This window comes from Lepidochelys olivacea (assembly GCF_965140295.1).
Source record: "Lepidochelys olivacea isolate rLepOli2 genome assembly, chromosome: 1".
In the NCBI taxonomy this organism is placed as follows: Eukaryota; Metazoa; Chordata; order Testudines; family Cheloniidae; genus Lepidochelys; species Lepidochelys olivacea.
Window position 1 is genome coordinate 274,569,235 of NC_140411.1, and position 14,851 is coordinate 274,584,085.

Below are 14,851 nucleotides of genomic sequence, written 5' to 3' on the forward strand. Positions count from 1 at the left end.
TATCTGTGGGAGAGCAATACAGCGGTGCATAGACAATCCAGGAAGTTTTTGGAAAGTGTAGGGGACAATTTCCTGGTGCAAGTGCTGGAGGAACCAACTAGGGGCAAAGCTCTTCTTGACCTGCTGCTCACAAACCAGGAAGAATTTGTAGGGGAAGCAAAAGTGGATGGGAACCTGGGAGGCAGTGACCATGAGATCATCAAGTTCAGGATCCTGACACAAGAAGGGAAAGAGAGCAGCAGGATACGGACCTTGGACTTCAGAAAAGCAGACTTTGACAACCTCAGGGAACTCATAGGCAGGATCCCCTGGGAAAATAACATGAGGGGGAAAGGAGTCCAGGAGAGCTGGCTGTATTTTAAAGAATCCTTATTGAGGTTACAGGGACAAACCATCCCAATGTCCCTTCCAACCCTGATATTCTATGATTCAATGAAGGCAGAGGGAAGACTGGCGTAACCTGCCAGTTAGCAGGCAGAAAATATTGTCGAATCATCAGATGCTGTAAAGTGCTAAAGATCCAACAAAGCCAATGGGACTATGCCCACATACACAAGCAGAGGATCTGAGTTCAGATGACTGAAATCATGCTGCTGACACCACTGGGGTCCAGCATCTGTGAGGGTGGGTGGGTGGGTGAGGAGTCCCACTGGACCTCTTTGTCCTGCTGCTTGTTACATATCAGATAATGGGCAGCTGCAGCACTGTGAACATTAGTCTGTAGAGCAGGGACTAGGATAGGATATAAAGCAGAGATATGCAATAGTTCAAAAGGAATTGAAGTATTTCTGTAGAACTGGAATCAAGGCAGTGCTGTGCATGGGCATTGTTGTGGAGGTAACAATAGGCAGATTTACAGACATGTCCAATGTCACACAGGATCAAAAAGCAAATGCTTCTTGTACCCAGAGGAATAGTAGTCATGAAAGTCAGGGACAGTCTCTGACAGAAAGAAAATGAGGACATGTTTTCTAAAGACTGGGAGTCATAATGATAAAATCTTTTATGAGGTTCCCCACAAAAGAGGTACAAACATCTTTCTATAAACTTTTATGGAAGCAAACCTGTATTTCCATATGGAAATCAATTAGCCGTGTACAAAAATGAGTATTTGCATACTCAATCACCCATTTACACAGACAACCACTGAATTTCTATATGCAAATAAAAGTATATGCATGCCTTATTTACTGAGCATTGACTGTAGACTGATTTGTTTTATTGTTGTGGTGCAGTCCAAAGGCTCTTATGCATTCTGAACAAATATATAGGAAGATACCATCCCTGGCCTGACAAGCAATATTTATTCCAAAAATAAAGGGCAGGGGGAAGAGGTATTTTATTAGTAATATTTGTAAAAATTAAGCTATTTGTTTGCCTACTGTGAAAGGAGGTGCTGTAAGGGACATGTAGAACAGATATGCCTTGAATGATTAATAACTAATGATTATTCTGGCTCTCAACAATTAGAAAAAGTTATTCACCTCTATTTATCCCAAAATAGGATCCACTAGGAAGAAATTAAGAAAATGGTTCACATCATGTGAGACACTTTGGGAAAGTCTACACTGCAATTAAAACCCAACAGCTGGCCCATGGCAGCTGACTCGGGCTCACAGGGCTTAGGCTAATGGGCTATTCAACTGTGGTGTGGCTTTCAGGCTTAGGCTGGAGCCCGGGCTCTAGGACCCTCCCATCTCACAGGATACTTACTAGAGTCCGGGCTCCAGCCTAAGCCCAAATGTCTAGAGAAGAATGACCAGCATGGACTAAACCAAGTGTTTAGCTCCCCATGGAAGAGAGCTGTCCTGGTTCTTGTTACACAAATGACAGAGACAAACCATTGGCAGACTGGGAAAAATCACAGTCCTCCTGCAAAAATGCAGGGGAAAGAACAGGACTAACCTCAGAACTGAAAACAAAGAAACAACCCCTCAATGCACAAGCGACACTATGATAGTCTACAGTAAGGGTTTGAATGTATCTTTACAATTTGCCATGAATAAAGGACAGCATATAGCTGTGCTGTCCCAGGAGCAGACAAGACAATGAACTGGGTGAATCTTAAAGACTAACCTCCTTGCTCCAGGTGGAAAATAATTTGCTACCGGTTTGCATCAGTAGCAGTTTACTTCCCCATCCCTGATAGCTCAACGCTGCTGGCTAGCACATTGTAGGGTATAAGGCCAAGGATCTGCCTATTCCCTGCTCCTGCCCACCCATTCCTTACCATGCATACAAAGTGCACAGAGCAAACAACAATTTTGCCCTAAATTGGATGCTGTCACTTTAAAAGGTGTTCAGATGACAGCTGGCACTACACACTCTTAATAAATAAAGAATAAAACCCCTATATTCCCTTTTCATACAAGCTTATTTTTGTGTGTATTTCTCAATACTTTTTGCTTGATACACTTGCCTGAGCTCTCCCCATGGTGCAGTCTAAGTGATGCTAATGCAAAATGTGCTTTTACTTCAGCAGATAGCATTTATCCATTGATCTATACAGCTTCTCCTTTCACTCTGACAACTTTTGTTTTCATTTAGAGAATGTTAAAAGGGAATAACAACGACAAACAAGGGGGACAGTCTTGTTAAAAAAAATCAACAGAAAGGCAACATTTCATGGTTTGGCTTTGTAGATTTAATTTTTCCAAGCAACTTTTGCATCTGAAAAAGGAAAACACCATTGCTGCTCTAATACAATGTTAGTGCACCTCTCATACTATAAATTCCAGTCGTTGGCTAATGGGCAATGCAACATAGAGAAGAACCGGAGGGAAATTAGGGCTGCCCCTGAAATCCAGGGATGCTGGAGAGAGATGTCTATAGTGTGTGAGAATAAGAATTTGCCACATTTGCATTCCATGATATGATTAGCCTCCTAGTTTATCTATATTGGATATTAGGAAGTTTTCAAATTATTAAGTTTTGGCATCATCCATCTATTTGCAGCTATGCTTTTATGGTTGAAATAGGTTTTAACCTATGACCATTTTCCAAATCCACCCCATCAATTATAATCAACTCTGGCATCGCTTATTCTGGAATCTCATCATAGAAAGGTTCCAGACAACCTATCCAAATTAGGGATCATCAACAAAAGCTGTTAAACCCATAAACGAGCATTTTGCATATCATAATTCCATATACAAGATTAGAATTAGAGGTTAGTCTTTGCTTTCACATAGTTTATTGGTTCTTTCTAGGTGCTGGGCCATCAATTAATTGGCGTTCTAAATATCTGGGTAGGATTAATGTGAGCACTGTGCGTCATCATTATGCAGTCAGTTTATTAATCTTCAGTGAGACAGCCAGTTCTCCTAGACTGAGTCCAGAGAGCTCAGGAGGGTAGGTAAATGGGATATGGAACGCCTCACTTGTAGATCCAGGTCAGTAGTTACTACAAGTCATTAACATCTGCTTGATTTTTGGCCTACCCTGACAAAAATAGTCTCAGAACAATTCCTATTGGACAGGTGTCCATATTCCACCCCCAAAAAACACTAACATAATGAGTGCCCTTTTTTAGTGATTTCAGGAGAAACTGAGGACTGAAAGGGAATGAAGCCTGATCTACCTTTTCACTCCTGAGGGGTGTTCTCTCCCGATTAGAACTAAAACAAATTGGCAGGAGACAAGCTTAGGCTTTCACTCTCTATGCTACACCTTTTCTTTGTGCAGAGGACTTTAGACTTTCAGGAATCATACTTAGCATTAAATAGTTAATCCTCACAATGCCACTGTGAGATAAGTCAACTAATCACCTTTTAAAATAACTTAATATCTCTGGCAACATTTTGTGCTGAAATGTACAGTTCTCGCTTTCGGGGATGTGTCCGCAAATTCAGTAGTAATGGGGTTCTCCAGTCTACATACTATGGGAGACACAGTCAGCTGTATTTTTGGTTGGGCTGACTCCCCAGCTAACTCCTCCCACTGAAGAGCCTCTCCAGGATTTTCTTTGCCTCCAAAGCTGCAGCAGGCAGAGTCACATCCTCTGTAGAGTGTCCATAACCTGAGTAATCCCCCCCCCAGCAGTCCTTTCCCCCCCTAAGATCTCCACTTTTTTAGTCTGGGATTATTGGCTTTTGAAGGGCCATTACAATTTTCCTCAGGGAGCTCCAGGCTACCGTGGGGACATTTGCCAAGCTCCTTCTCCCCCTCACCCCCAAATTAACCATGACAGTGGCTGAAAAAGTGAAGGAGAAGGGTAAGGGCAACATTGGCCAAGTTTGGGAGGGAGCAAGGGAAGGCATTGCTCCCCAAACTGCAAACCTCAGGCAGGCAGGCAGCCTTAGTGTGCAATATACCTGAGTTCTGCAGATGAGACAAGAGAGGTGCTGCTGCTTGTGATTAACAGGGGATTAAGATAAGAAAGGGCTCTTAGGATGTTTCCTAAAGTTAGATGATCAGTTCCAAGCTTGGTGAACTGCAAAAAGTAAGTAGCCTAAATGATAGAAAGTAATTGTCGATTTTTCTAAAATTTTTCCAATTTTTATATTCAAGAGGTAATAACAAAGTTACTAATATCTTTCTTTGGGAGGATAACTGATTTTTTAGACAAAAGAAATGCAGTAGATCTAAAAAGAAAAGGAGTACTTGTGGCACCTTGGAGACTAACCAATTTATTTGAGCATAAGCTTTCGTGAGCTACAGTTCACTTCATCGGATGCATAGAAGTCTTTAAGGTGCCACTAGTACTCCTTTTCTTTTTGCGAATACAGACTAACACGGCCGCTACTCTGAAACCTGGCAGTAGATCTAATCTACCTGGACGTCAGAAAGGCATTTGATACAGTTCCACATGAGAAACTATTAGCTAAATTGAAGGAGATGGAAATTAATATGAGAACTGAAAGGTGGATAAGGAACTGGTTAAAGGGAAGACTACTACAGGTCATAATGAAAGGTGACCTGTCAGGCTAAGAAATCAGAAAAAATCAGTTTAAGAAAGATGAATTCAAACTGGAACAGGTGCAGAAAAGGCCTACTAGGATGATTCGGGGAATGGAAAACGTATCTTATGAGAGGAGATGCAAAGAGCTTGGCTTGTTTAGTCTAACCAATAGAAGGCTGAGAGGAGATATGATTGCTCTGTATAAATATATCAGAGGGATAAATATCAGGGAGGGAGAGGAGTTATTTAAGCTAAGAACCAACGTGGATTCCAGAATAAATACATATAAATTGGCCATCAACAAATTTAGGCTTGAAATTAATCAAAGGTTTCTAACCATCAGAGGAATGAAGTTCTGGAGCAGTCTCCCAAGGGGAGCAGTGGGGACAAAAAACCTAACTGGCTTCAAGACTGAGCTTGATAAGTTTATGGAGGGGATGGTATGACAGGACTGCCTGTCGCAAAAATCTCCAATGGCTGGAGATGGCACACTAGATGGGGAGAGCTCTGAGTTACTACAGAAAATTATTTCCCAAGTATCTGCCTCGTGGGTCTTGCCCACATGCTCAGGGTCTAACTGATCATCATGTGTGGGGTCAGGAAGGAATTTTCTCCCAGGTCAGATTGGCAGAGACCACGGGGAGTTTTCACCTTCTTCTACAGCATGGGGCATGGGGTCACTTGCAGGTTTAAACTAGTGTAAAGGGTAAATTCTCTGTAATTTGAAGTCTTTAAACCACGATTTGAGGACTTCAGTAACTCAGCCAGAGGTTAGGGGTCTATGACAGGAGTGAATGGAGGAGGTTCTGTGGCCAGCAATGTGCAGGAGGTCAGACTAGATGATCACAGTGGTCCCTTCTGACTTTAGTAAGAGTATCTGAGAAAGAATACACATTACAATTGTAAACCTAACCAGTGTCCCGTAAGTGACTTGCCACAAGATGTCAGAACATGTTAGTATTAGAGCTGAGTGGGTCTAATATTTATTTAATTTTCTTTCTTGATATAGGAATTAGATACAATGCGCCTATCAGATATTTCTAAATTATTATCTGCAAAAATATTAGAGATTTCAGTTGCCTAAGTAGCCCCTGGAGTCACGGTTAAAGTTGTACCCCGCCCCCAAATCTGAAATGACACCCTGTGGGCAGCCATAGAATTTGCCTCTCCCCTCCACATAGCCCTGTTGGCATGACTGGAGCCGCCCCCCAAAATATAGAAGTCGAACTACTCCTATGAAGAGCAGGCTCTGTATCCTGCACTCAGTGCCCTTAGCTGAGTGCATTGGAGGGGAAAAGCATTCCTTTTGCTCCCCCAGGTTTGGTGCAATCATAATTAGAAAGCAGGCAGCCAGCCTGCCTCAATTGGACAGTGCAGCAGGACCTGCAGACAAACAAGGGGCCCAGAAAGACAAGGTGCTGAACAAAATGCCCAGGACACAGGGGCCCAATCCGAAGCCATTGACATGGACTGGGAACCATCACTGGTGTCTCACCTCAGGAGCATGAACCAAGGAGGTCTCAGGCACTACAGTCAACAAAACCATCACGTGGTAACAGCCTAGGGCTCCAATCACCGCATGAGGAGGTCTATATATATTGCCAAGTGGGTGTGTTGTGATCAGGACACCCCCTCTTCCTCAGAAGTACCAAGAACAGAGAAATTAATTTCCCATCTCATCCCCTCTTGGTTCTGTAGTGGGGTCACAGCAGCTATTTTGGTGGCTGGAGCTCCTGGCCCACTTTCTCTGTGGCCATCTTAGAGTCCTTCATCAGAAAAGCAGAAGAGCATCCTCTCCACTCTTATGATTCCAAATCATTGGCCCTCTCTCCTGCTAGTCCTCCCTCTAAATGGAGTAAGAGTCATAAACACAGACAAAGCAAAGAAATCCTAGAGGATCCTCTGGAACTATTGTTCCCTGAACAATTTGAATCTATTCTGAATAAGGCAGTTGCTGTTCTTGGGTGCCTCCCCTGAGCATTCAGCCAAAAAGATTTAAAAAGGGGTCGAGGATGAGGAGGCAAAAGAGAAAAAAATTCTATGACATCCACCAGTCAAAGCTGTTTTTGGTTGCTTTACCTAAAATGGACACAGCCTTGTGAACTCTTACCAAGGACACTGCCCTCTCCACTGAAGGGGACTTCCAGTTCCTACCCAAAGTTTTCACTGACAGAAGGGTGGAATCAGTTCTCCACAAAGACTATGAAGTGGTTTTGGCAGCCCTTAGAGCCTCAGAAAAGGCCACTTTTCCACCAGAGCAGTAGTTATTTGTACTGTCCCTGCTCTCTTCTGTTAATAATAGCAAAGAGATTTTACAATATTTTCACACTCTAGGCAGCCCTCATTCCCCCCCATGCCACAGCTGCATCAAAATATCCAACCCTATCTAACCCTAACCCTAACCCATCTGCCACCTTTTCCAAATCAGGGCAATAGAGCCAGTCCTGGACTAGGACTGATATCGGGGCTTATATTTCATATTATTCCTGGTTCCAAATAAATCAGGGGAGGACAGGGCTGTTCTGGATTTAAAGACACTCAACAAGCTGATCCACTTGCACAAGTTCAAAATGGACATCACACAGGGAGATTTCCTAACCTCTGCAGCACATAACAGATCCTTTAGGGTATGTCTAGGCTGGAAAAAAAAAGAGTTGTGTTCTTAATTTTAACTAGCTAACCAACATTAGTTAACTTGGATTAAAATAGCAGTGAAGACACAGCAGCTCAGGCAAGCAGATTGAATTAAAGTCAATAGGGGAACCTGGGGTTCAACTTGAATTGCTAACACAAGCAAAAAGTTGAGTTGCCATATCTTCACTTCTGTTTAAATCAGAGGCAGTTAATGAAGGTTAGCTAACCAGAGCAAAGAACAAACCTTTTTTTGGCAGTGTAGACATACCTTTATACAAAATACACGACAAGAACATTACAGTTAAAAAAGCCCTGAGCAGTTAAGAATGGAAGTGACCAGTTAAAGTAGTTTACATACATAGGCTAATATCAGTATAGTTCACACAATCATCTAATGACAACACTAACATGAAAATTCACCTTTCACATTCTGAAAACAATCGTAACTATGAACCATGGTCCATACTTGCAAGTTCTAAACATACACATCATGGATTATATATTTTGCATGGTGATGTATATGTTGAAAGAGTTTGTAAGTGTAGTAGGAAGAGGGCATGAAACAGAAGCCCCTGTATAAGAGGCCTGGTATGAGGCCCGAGGCTTGGGCTAAAGTAGTGGTCAAAGCTTTGCTACTATAAAGCAAAGTTAAATTGTGAGCAAGAGGCAGGCCCTGCTCACAGAATCTGGCAAGAACAGGGCTGATACTGCAGAAACACACATTCCTAAGTAGTGCTAGGTACAAGAATATACATTCAAACACATTCCAGAAGGATGATACCAGAACACCCTGATCCTAGCACATTCCCCAAAGATAACAGGAACACGCTGACCCATCTTAAAGATAAGGTCAGGATGACAGCATGATGGATAGAGATGTTTTGATTAAACCAGCAGGTACAAGGCAATGGGTGGCACCCAAATATGTTAGAGGATGGCACTTAGATACGTCACAGGGGCAATACATAACTTGTTTGTATTGGTATGTAAAGAGGTATCTCAGAGGGAGTTTCTTTGGCCAACTGAGGCGGGAATGGAAAGTCCCGTCATTCGCTGAGCTGCATCCATTGTCACGGGCACACATGTGCTTGTATAACTGTAAACATTGATCCGGGTGCTTCGTTGACAATAAACCTGACCAAGTGCCTTCCCATCATAGCTGATCTTGTGGTCATTGGGCAGTTTGCTCAAGGTCTGCTGTGCCAGCTACTTGTGCAGAGTGGGCCAGCATACAGAGGGAACACACACAGCCAAATATCTATCAATAGTAAGTACAGTATTTCTTGAAGGTCAGAGTTAAAGGTGTTGAAATGTGTAAGGTGCGTTTTTACATGTCAATATTGTCATTAACTAAATGTCTGAATAATAGAATATACTATGCACGTTAGTTTTATCGTCTCTTTTTATTGCTGAGTTTTAACCTATTTACCCACCAAGGTTGTCATTCACTGCCCCCCACTGTGGTATCTGAGTGCCTATGTTCAATGACAGACTTATAACTACTGTTTAATGGGTGCTATTTCTGGATAATTTTTCTTCTTAAAAGCTATACTGTGATAATATCATAGTCTTCTTGTATATAACCGAGATGTTTTAATTGTTCTCTCTGGACTCCACATGATAGTTAAATTAAATTTAGGAAATTCTTTAATGAATTTACCTTTAAAAAAAAATGTGTCATGGTCTTTTGTCAAAGCAACTGACTCAGTGGTTTACTGGCACACATACAAACGCAGCCCAGAGTTTGACCATCGTGAGCAACCCTCTAAAAACAAAGCCAGTGTGTGCATATGATGCTAAACAAATAATTGTATTAATCCATCTGATTTCAGACTGAAGCTTCTTAACATTATAAACAGTGTTTGAAAAATATTTTAAAAATTCTGAAGACATCTTTATCATATCACTTTAAACTTTCCTTATACTTTTAAAAGGCAAATACCCTCGTTACTTATAAGAAAAGCAGCTTAGGGATAGATCCACAGCTGGTGTTATTTGGTGTAACTCCATTGATTTCAGTAGAGCTACACTGTTTTGTGCCTGGTGAGCATTTGGTCCCTATTATTTATCATTTTCAATAAACAGACTCTGAGTTATCCCTACAATTTTATTTACCTAGATATTTTACCCTTCTGTTTAAAAACAATTAATGTTCAAATATTTTTCAGTGCAGAATGCTAATGTTTTCCAGAGGAGTCAGAGGTGTCTGCCAACTCATTCCACAAAGCAGGAGAAAGTCAGTGTTTTTTTGGGATGCATTATTAATGCAGTGCATGTATTGTTTGTTCAGGCCACTCACACAGAACCAGGAAGTATGATCAGCAGAGAGGCTTTAATGATGTTTGCTTCATTATAGTTATGAAACTGCTCTGTTGTGTTTTCCCCATCATTTACTGAAGTGGTTGCTAAGTAATTTTCAATCCCCTCAAACAATTAGCATGAACGAAGCTGACTGTTAGCTGGCTAGAAACCTTTTCTGCTCATCATTCATTCATTAAGAACAATAGGTATTGTTTCATATTCTCTGTGTATATATAAAGCCTGCTGCAGTTTCCACGATATGCATCTGAGGAAGTGAGCTGTAGCTCACGAAAGCTTATGCTCTAATAAATTGGTTAGTCTCTAAGGTGCCACAAGTCCTCCTTTTCTTTTTGTGGTAAGACAGTGAGATGCTTAGCATTTATACCAGTGAACAGGAAATGAGGAAGAAGTCAAACTCTCTAGAACAGGTTCACTTTTGTCTAGTGCCTCACTAGTATATGTAGGGTCGGATTCTCTGTTTTGTTACCTGACTGAATAGAAAAGGAGTACTAGTGGCACCTTAGAGACTAACCAATTTATTTGAGCATAAGCTCTCGTGAGCTATGAAGTGAGCTGTAGCTCACGAAAGCTTATGCTCAAATAAATTGTTTAGTTTCTAAGGTGCCACTAGTCCTCCTTTTCTTTTTGCGAATACAGACTAACACGGCTGCTACTGTTTTATAGTCTGTATTAAGGCAGAGTTGACAAGCAATTGTGTTGTTTTTTTTTTTTGTCAGACAAGAGATGTTTATTCACCTATCTGTTGGCATGTAAATTAAACATTGTAAGCTAAAACAATGGCTGCACATCTACATACTAAGTCAACAGGGAGATGTGAAATCACCAGGGAAGAGGCAGCACACCAGAAAAGAAGCAAAGGGTTTTTGTTAGTGGTGGGATTTTGTTTTGTTTTGTTTTAAACTCCCTGAGGACAGACAATGCACTTTGGGGATATAAGTAGGTGGCAAGAAGCCAACTCTTCATCCTGTACATAGGAAGTAATCAGGCAGTACAATTACATTCATGAAAAAGGAACTTCAACGAGGCTTGGTTGAAATGTTGCAAAGGACATTTGGGGGAGATAACAGGCTAACCTTCTGTCTAAAGAAGTTTAAGTTAAATTTAGACTCTAGAAATCATGTTATGATTTTGTTTTACATGTAACCTCTATTTCCATTACCCTTTCTCACTATTTTTTTAATCTTGTACCTTTATTAATAAACTTATTGTTGTTTTCATTATAAAATATATCTCAGCTCTGGGGTATTATACAAGGGGCTGATCCTGAGTTGAATCACTCAAGCTGGTGTGCACACTGTTCCCTTTCAGACAGCCGACCTGGTATCACTCTGAGTGTTTGGTGAATAAGGGGCTGGATGGCCTTGCAGACCTGGGTTCAAAGGGGTTTTAGGATTAGGTACACCCATTGTTAACCTGCAAGACAAAGTAAGGACTGGCATAGCCCAGAAGCAATTGTTTGGGTGGGTAACAGGGAGCTGACACCCAGTTAAGCACAAGCGATTGCCTCCAACAAAAGGGATAAAAATATGACTCTCAGTCCTGTATACCTGAAAAATCATCACAGCCACAGTCCCATAAAGGTTTACACATGTGCTTTACTTCATGTACCGCGAGCAGTTCCATTAACTTCAGCAGGACTGTTCACTGTGTAGTTAAGCACATGTGTGAGAGACATAGGCTTTTAGGGCATGACCAAAGCCCATGATTTCAATGAAAGGACACCCCCTTCCCATTAATCAACTTCCATAGGCACTGGATCATGTCTGTACTCTCCAGGGCTCTCAATGGACTCTTCACACAAGTATTAAATTCACATGAAACATTTTTTATTATATGAATGTGCCTTCCTACTTGGGACAGATAGCTTGAGAACCCCCCCTAACAATGCAAGAACTTTCCTCCAATGGTTAGTGGGAGAGGGATTAAACAGACTAAAAATGGAAAATAGCATTTTAAAATTAACTCAGACCAGACAGGGCTTGAACTACACAAAAATATTTCTCTGTAGCCCTAAGTTGCAATCAGATACCCAAAATGGACTTGCCCTTTACTAAAATTTGAAAATAATGTGGTAAATTGCTTTAAAACAGTCCAGCCCCACCAAAGCCTCACATTTGGGAAAAAATGGTATATGATATGATGTCTGTGTTAGTGTGGTGAATAAGAACATAGAAGTTAGAGCTGGAAAAGACCCATTCACTCCTTTATTTCTATTCTTCTGTCTGTGCATGATTGTCATTACAATATACTACCTAGTTCTTCAGTGTAGCTATAAATGTTGTCTTCATCAAGGCGTCTACAGCTTCCCTTAATAGACTTCCATCATTTAATAAAATTAAATTAATTTTCCGGGTATTCAACTTATCTGTTTAAAATTTCGTCCAATTCCTTCTGTTGATAACTCCTTGGATCACTCCAAATAGCTCCTTTTCCTGCTTGAAGTTTATCAAAATATGAAGGGTGTAAACAGCTACCATATCCCTTCCAGGCAACAAGTCATTGCATAACTTGCACATGCACACAGCTTTCTCAGGTCTTGACTTGGATGATGCAAGACGAACCTATCAAAATAGGAATTATCCTGTGAAATCTGATAATAGGTATAAGGGACAGTGAGACTTGAACACAGGTCTGTAAGGCTACCAGACACCCAACAGCCCCATCCTAACACCCAGCAACAGCTGTAACCTGGCTGCTCCCTGAGACCCAAAACAATCCCTAGAGGTTGAACACGACAGGAAGTTCTACCTTGAGTGATCCGACTGGCAGTTGTCTTAGTGCTCCCTGATTGGCTACTTGATCCTCTATAAACTGATGGAGCACACAAGGAAGAGACCAGGCAACAATGTATATTCCTAGCCAGTTGCTATGACTGTACTGCTTCCGAAGTCCTGGTATTGACCTTGGCTCTGACTTGAATTCACTCCTGATGAACATGTGGAACTTGAGCACTGACCCTGATACCTGACTGTCTCTGGGTCTGACCCTTGGCTTGACTCCTGACTCTGACTCCAGTTCCTGGCTCCCAAACTCCTGCCTCCCTTTGCTCTGGATCCTGACAGTAGGTAGGAAATACTGTTCCCAGTGTGGTCTTTGCTCCATCCTTCACTGTCACCTTCCAGTAAATCCTGCCAGATGCTCCTCCTTCCCATGAGTATTCAGTGAACCTCACATTCACTTCCTTCCCGTCTATCTTTGAAAATGTCACTGCAGGGGCCAGCAGCTGTAGCAGCATCTCCTTTTAAGGCTCCTCTCCAAATCTGGTATACTTCACAGATATGGAGGGACAGGGCCGCCTGAACCCACAGCTACTTTTTAACACCTTCCTGTCTAGTGTGGATGCATGGCCTGTCATCACAGAGCTTCACCAATTGTGCGTGGGTGCAGCAGCTAACGTAGTTTTGGGAAACGGCTTCCCCTCTCCTTGGAGAGTTACACTACCATTTAAACTAAAGTATTTAGGTTTTTTCCTTATTCAGTTATCAGCCATGTCTTCTATTTGATATTTCAGTTTCTCCTTAGGAGTTCATGATATGATCAATGAAATGATGGGAATAATGAAACCAAACAGTTTCTCAAGTTATTAGAATGAATTTACCTATTACAAATAATTGCTACAAGTACTTAGTGTGACTGATGTTTTTATTGCAGTGCAGGAAGGATGGCAGGAGTAGATAACTGCTATTAGTAGTGAACATCAACTTTCTGGATAAGAGAATAGTTTTATTTCTTTCACAAAAGCTTCATATGGAAATCAAAGCAATTTGCAATGCATTATCTTGCTCAGATTTGAGATGTGATATGAGGTGGCACAGGAGATATGGCTGTTTAGGGCTACTGTGACTTCAGCAGCAATTCTTGTTAAATGAAATGGGCTTGTTTGAGAGACCAAATCCTCCTTTAGTTCCACAAGTAATTTGGAGAGCTGTCAGATCATACTTATTGGGTCGTACCACTAGTATTGCAGACCGTATGCTGTAGCTGCTTGTGTTATACAGAATATCACTTGCCAGCAAAGAATAGCAGCAGAGCATGTTATATCATACTGCATGTCGGCCAAAAGTTTATCTCTTAGAGAAGGAGGGTTCCTAGACTGAAATATAAATGGTAAAAACGTGTGTTAAGTATAAAGATGGGCATGAACCAAAACCCACATTCAAAGTCCTTTGCGTTTTGAACTTGGCATCTGGTTCAGATTTCCAATCCCATCAGAGCATGATTTTTAGGTGTTTCGATTTGCCTCCCTGCTCACCTTTATACTTTGAGACGTTATCAAATTTCTTTAAATGCATGGGTCTGACTGGCCACTTATTTTTATGCATGTGTTTGGCTTTATGGTAGTCATGTGATACTCCAGTTAGTGCACTTCTGTGTCATCATTGTGCTTAATAGTTAGTGAAAGTCATGGCTGACTGCCTGCCATATAACTTTATGCTGAAAGCATCTGAGGAGAGCTCTCTCTCAAACAGTCAGTGCCTGTCTTGTGTTCCTGCTTAAATAACTAGATCACTGGGGAAGATCACTCTTCCCCTAGTAGGATTCTGCAAGGATTTTCATCATCCCCACCGCCTTTTTAAAGCCTCCTTTGAGGATCTGTGTCAAGGCTGCCAATTTAAATATTCATTGACCCCTGAACCCAACCAAAAATCAAGGTGGACTCAGAATTCTATTTTGTTTCTGAACCACAATCCAAGTTCACAAGCAGTTTGGGAACCTAAACTCAGATTCTTATATAGCACCCTACCTACTGCCCTCACCAACTGAGGTCCTACTATTTACTGTGTTAGCGGTTTACAGGACATCTCAAACTCTTGAATTCTCTAGAGACAGCAATTACAGTGAAAGCCAGGAGGGTTTCCCTGGTCCAACTCTAATTCTGGGGACTAAGTAAGCACATACTTCATCTGAGACAGGGTGATTTTTTAAAAAAGATAATTACAAGATACCTATTATCTTGATATCTAAGCATTGGTTTTGGGACTGGGAGGCAGTGGC

At 41.4% G+C, this 14,851-nt stretch overlaps 1 protein-coding gene across 2 annotated transcripts in view; it reads right to left on the reverse strand.

Moving 5' to 3' along the window:
- The window catches only part of LOC311517189 (uncharacterized protein), a 123,623-nt gene that overhangs the window by 34,659 nt on the left and 74,113 nt on the right, over positions 1–14,851 (reverse strand). The window contains exon 4 of one of the 2 annotated variants that reach the window (XR_014710627.1): positions 12,212–12,417. The exons of the other annotated variant lie outside the window; for it this stretch is intronic. The gene's annotated coding sequence lies outside the window, so the exon portion shown is untranslated. Of the gene's footprint in view, positions 1–12,211; positions 12,418–14,851 lie in introns of those variants that run through there. 2 annotated transcript variants of the gene reach the window in all.